The sequence below is a fragment of the Callorhinchus milii genome, unplaced genomic scaffold, assembly GCF_018977255.1.
Source record: "Callorhinchus milii isolate IMCB2004 unplaced genomic scaffold, IMCB_Cmil_1.0 Scaffold25, whole genome shotgun sequence".
NCBI lineage: Eukaryota > Metazoa > Chordata > Chondrichthyes > Chimaeriformes > Callorhinchidae > Callorhinchus > Callorhinchus milii.
In genome coordinates, this window is record NW_024704766.1 from 4,575,532 (window position 1) to 4,580,335 (window position 4,804).

Consider the following 4,804-nt stretch of genomic DNA (forward strand, 5'->3'; position numbering starts at 1 on the left):
AAGGACCTCAGTTTAACATCTCATCCGAAGAACGGCACCTCCAACAATGTGCGACCCTCCCCCACCCCCTCCTCCCCACCCTCACCAGCACTGGAGCGTCAAGTTCAAAGTCCCGGTTTGGCGCTTGAATTGCCAAAAAAAAAGCAAGCAATTGGCCGTATATACACATTTTCAGAGGTGAGGATGGAACCAACTGAGCCAGGCTGACACCTGACATTTCTGGAGCAGAGAATCATCGCAAATTAGACACCCCCCCACCCTCCCTCCCCCTTTTACATAAGAAATCAGGTCGAGAGGGGGTGAGAAAAATGCCGTATCACCTGGAGCAACACGCAAACCACTGTGCCACAACACAACGTTTGCGCCACGCAAACTGTTGACGAGCAAATCATTCGCAAAGTTTAGCGGGAAGCCTAGCGAGCTTTCAAGTCCGGCTCAGTTTACTGATTGTCAGGGAAAATGCACTGACGGACAGAAAAGCCAGTAATTCAACACAGAATTGCTCCCCCCCACCACCCCCCCCCTTCCCTCCCTCCCCTGTGTGTGTGGAAATTATAAGTTCGCCACAGCTTGGCTTCATTACCGGAGGGTTTCTGTAGGGAAGTCTCAACAGACATGAAGGAGACTCGTACTTTAATTCAGTTTGCAACCCACTGAAACTGGCAGGAAAAAAATCCCCAAAAGACAATGAAAGATTTCTGCCGTAACCCACACAGCTCATAATTACCAAAAATACTTGGATTATACATAATTACAGCATCTTTGAAAAAGGGATTCAGAAAATAGGAACTCCTTTAACCTTTCGCTGCTTTGAGTGTTCGGTGAAATTTTAACTGATTATTTTCCCAGTGAGATTGAATGCTTTTGTGTTTTTCCGGTTATACAGTCACCAGTTAACGCAATGGTTTATACCAGTAGCTTTGCCGGGGAAGAAGGAATAATCCCTCTTGATTCATACACATCGCAGTAAAACGCAGTCACTATACTTTTTATTAAATTCTGTGAAGCTCTTTGAGACGTCTCGACGACAGGATAAGGCGCTATATCTAATATAAGGATTATTATTTTTATCCTGTGAAGGCTTTGAAACTCCTCGACGATGTAATAAGGAGCTCTACCAAATGCAAGGGTTATTATTATTTTGTCAGGCAGGGCGAAACCTCAGGCAAGTTTCCATACTCCACACGTCTCTGTTTACCGAGCAGTAAGTAGGAAACCAGATGTTAGTTGACTGACGGCTCGCTTTCCAGGGGTAATAATCCCTTCAAAAAAAATAATAATAATAATTTGGTCACTCAATCCACCGATGGTTTATGGGAGACTGCTGTGTGCAATTGGCTGCCGTGTTTTTCCCACAAAATATACAGTCAATCCAGTTTACCGTCTATTCTCTGAAGCGCTTTGAGACGTCTCAATCATGTGATGAGGCATTATCTAAAATCCAAGGACTATTATTGTTATTCTAAATTTAAGCGCTCGCTCATCACCATCGACTCCTTATTATTGCAACCCAATGGGTGATCATATTCAAATAAATCACATTTATAAACCAACATCATCAAAATCCCTTCTTATCACCGCTTCACACCATAACCTCCTACTCTGACAGACACCGGTGAAAAAAAACACACCATCCATTCCAGTAACAATCTGAGGGTTTTAATCTGGAAGGAAAACTGGGTTTAGACAGTCTATTGAGACAAAACTATCTCCAGGGAATATTTTTCCATTCATGGCTTCATAAACTATCTTCTGTGACTCATCTGATATTCATGGCTTACGGTTAAATAAAACATTCTTTTTTTTTAAGCATTCCATATCGAGTCTTTAGGGTCAGGAGGCCATCTCAAAGCGCTTCACAGGATTTGCTGAGCAGCGTAGAGATTGTTTTGAAGTTCACAATGTCACTGTTTTAAGATCTTTGGTTTATTTTCACTCCCATCTTTCAGGATATCAGCCTGACTGAGTTGGTAGCGCTCTCACCTCTGGGTCAGATGGCTACTGCTTTAAGAGCCGTTTCAGGGCGTTTCAACTCCAGTGCAGTAATTATAACAATAATCCTTGCATTCAATACAGCGCCTTATCACGTCTTCGAGACGTCCAAAAAGCACTTCACAGAATATATTATAAAGTGAATCTACGGTATGTTTTGTGGGAGAAACGCGGCAGAAACTAAAGTGGCCAATTTATTATTATTATTTATTTTTTTGAAGGAAACCCCCGCCAATAGACGAACAACCGGGTTCCTACTTACTACTTGCTGCTGGGTACACAGAGGCGCACGGAGTAAGGAAACCTGCCCCACATTTCGGGAACCGAACCCAGGTTTCTCGCGTGCGAAACGAGTGCTCTAACCACTACGCTGCAGGACTGATTAGGAAAAACGTTACAGGAATAGGAACCATGTGCTCCGCATCCCCTCTTGTAAAACTTTAGCATTATTCAGCAGAGCTTAACATCCAAGAATTCTTCTCTCGATGAGCCGCTCACTATTATATTCACTCGCTTCCATCTGGATGGGAGAGATACAGCTGAGCAAAGGGCATCTCCAATGCCACTGCTAATACTCCTCCACAGTTGACTGGCCCAAGGCACACTTTACAAGATTAGAGGGTTGGATTATGAAGTCCCTTCGGACCATTTCATCTCATCCCCGTGTCCTCCCATTCCAGCATGGAATCCTGTAGCTCAGTGGTTACAGCGCTCGCCTCGAAAGCGAGAGGACCCGGGTTCGATTCCCGGGGCAGAGCGAAACGTTGGGCGAGTTCCCTTACCCACACGCCTCTGTTTACCCAGCAGCAAGAAGGAACCCGGTTATTAGTCGATTTGCGGATCACTTTTCCGTGGGTAAAATAATTCCTTTAAACAAATAAATCATTTGGTCACTCAATCCACGACTGTTTGTGGGACGCCGCTGTGCGCAGTTGGCTGCCGCGTTTTGCCCACAAGATATAAAATAAATTCACTTCTCCCCCCCTCCCACCACCTCCGGCTCGGAGTCAGACCCCGCCATTGTTAGGCGCTCCGAGATGCTAACCCACATGAAGGGCTCTGTCTAAATGCAAGTTGTTGTGGTGGGTGCACGCTCCATCAAATGGCTTAGCCATGCAGCAAGAGCCTCACCCCAAGCTCAGGACGAGGACTTGAGTGTCATGCAGGGCTGAGCTTGTACTTGCAACCATCTGGTTAAGAGATGAACGTTCCTATCCTTTAGGCTAGCCAGCTGCCCTCGCACGGAGACTTGACACGCCACCGTGATAGCAAACGTCTGCTCTCATCTATCCGTGACAGTCTGATATCTTTCAGAATATCTCTCCCAGTCAAGGGACTCTGCAAACACACGATTAATAGTTCTCTCAGACAAGGCTGATTACCACAGTGTAATTATGTCACACTAGTAAGTACCCCAATAGAATTACCTTTATTAATAACAGAGTTTTTTTCCCTCTCATAATGTGTGCTATTTCCATTAATTGGGTCTCTCTCTCTCCCTCTCTATAACGTGATATTATTATACCATTAATGCAGCTGGGCTTTCAAAAGGGAAATAAGACGCTCTAAACTTTTTGTTGTCATAATTAATTTTATTTGACCGTAAATTGTACACTGGTACACACTCGTAAATTATATTTTTTCATACGTATCATGGGTTTGCATCTTTCCCCCAGCATGTTCTTCCATATCAACCCCTCCGCACCCCTTCCCTGGCCCCAAACGTTCACCAATGAATAGATAGTCACTCCACGTTAAAGTAAATCCTTGAATGACGCTGTACCGAATCCAAGGATTATTATTATTAAGAGTCAATGGATGTTGGTGATGAGTTCACCGAGTGTGTTAGTTGGGAATTGCAGGGAATCGAGGTGCCATAAGCTGTAATTGGGGTTAATTCACGGCAGGATATAATTGTATTATATTTTAAGAGCCAGATTGGAAGGGATTCTCGTGAATCTGCAAGGGAAAAGGATCGCTCATCAAACTGCACCACTGTTCCAAGAAACCACCCTGTGCAAACAGTGCTATATAAATACAGGTTGTTCGTGTTATTCTCATATCCCTCGATTAGCTTCTATTACCTCATGGAGCCCTCTTTCTAAAGATGCTCCTCGTGGACAAACAGCGGAGAAGTTTGCCAGCGAGTGCTCTCAATGGCAAGCAAATTTTTTTAGCTGGTTAAACTCCAGCAGTTACCCCCAATGCACACACTGGGAGCCCTCAAGCCTCGAACACGTGATAAGGCGCTGTATCCACCGCAAGGATTATTATTATTATTAGATAACCAGGAGCATTTTAGACACATGGTATGTGGAACTGTCGGTCTGCTTTGGAATCGAACCCAGTTCCTCTCCCTTTGCGTGGCGAGGGCTCGGAGCCCTCTGAAACAGGACTCCACCAGCCACTCTGCCAAGGCCACCATATCCGTCGGCTTCGCAGTAAACTCACGCGCTCGGACTCGAAACCAACCGTGCGGAATAGCGTCTGCATCACTGAGAGTTGAAACATCTGCCTGTTCTTTGTACGCCATTTGACAAAGCTAATGACATAGAGTTAGAGAATTAACATAATTAAACCTTTTATGTAAATCGGAACCAAACTTATCATACTAATTGCAGGTGTCTTGTGCCATCTGGATAGCACAGGGGAGCCATTTGTGAGAAGGAAGTCTTGATGGGCAATGCTTTTTTACCTGGTTATCTCGAGGATGCTCGCAATCATAAAGAGTAAATTGATCGGCTACGGCTCGTGAGAAAGATGGCAACTCCTTTGCCAATTACTTAATCCTCTCTGACGGCTTCATCGCACT

General features: G+C 44.7%; 1 non-coding gene across 1 annotated transcript; it reads left to right on the forward strand.

Annotated features, from left to right (window-relative positions):
• Window positions 1-2,681: 2,681 nt before the first annotated feature.
• Window positions 2,682-2,752, forward strand: trnas-cga. Its single transcript has one exon. It is a non-coding gene; the product is annotated as a tRNA-Ser (tRNA).
• Window positions 2,753-4,804: the final 2,052 nt, after the last annotated feature.